A 983-nucleotide genomic window follows, 5' to 3' on the forward strand; every position below is an offset into this window, starting at 1 on the left:
ACATGGAATGTACGAAGTATGAATCTGGGAAAATTGGAAGTTGTCAAAAATGAAATGGAACACATCAACATCGATATCTTAGGCATTAGTGAGCTCAAATAGACTGGTATTGGCCATTTTGAATCTGACAACCACATGGTTTACTATGCAGGGAATGAATGAAAAGGAATGGTGTCGCATTCATCGTCAAAAAGAACATATCTAGATCAGTCATGAGGTACAATGCTATAAGTGATAGGATAATATCCATGTGCCTACAGGGAAGCCCAGTTACTACTACTATTATTAAATTTATGCACCAACAACTAGCGCCAGTGAAGATGAAATAGAAGAGTTCTACCAACTTCTTCAATCTGAAATTGATCAGACATGCAATCAAGATGTATTGCTCATTACTGGTGATTGGAGTGCAAAGGTTAGGAGCAAAGAGAAAGGATCAATAGTTGGAAAATTTGGACTTGGTGATAGAAATGATGCTGGAGAACGACTGATAGATTTCTGCAAGACAAATGATATGTTTATTTCAAATGCCTTCTTTAGACAGCATAAGAGATGACTATACACATGAACCTCGCCAGATAGAATGATTATCTACATTAAACACTAAAGACCAAAGACCAGAAGAGTTGTGGGATGACAGCAAGAACATCATACAAGAAGAAAGCAAAAAGCATTAAGAAGACAAGAAAGAAGGAAAAGGTCAAAATGGATGTCAGAAGAGACTCTGAAACTTGCTCTCCAGAGCAGAGATGCATTAGGCAAATCTGCCGCACAGAAACTTTTAAAGTGTTTGAAGAGCAATGATGTCACCTTGAGGACTAAGGCCCGCTTGACCCAAGCCATGGTATTTTCAATAACTTCATATGGATGCGAAAGCTGGACAGTGAATAAAAAAGATCATAGAAGAATTGATGCCTTTGAGTTGTGGTGTTGGAGGAGAATACTGAAAGTGCCATGGGCTGCCAAAAGAACCAATAGATCTG

The sequence above is a fragment of the Chrysochloris asiatica genome, unplaced genomic scaffold, assembly GCF_000296735.1.
Source record: "Chrysochloris asiatica unplaced genomic scaffold, ChrAsi1.0 scaffold00196, whole genome shotgun sequence".
NCBI classification, from domain to species: domain Eukaryota; kingdom Metazoa; phylum Chordata; class Mammalia; order Afrosoricida; family Chrysochloridae; genus Chrysochloris; species Chrysochloris asiatica.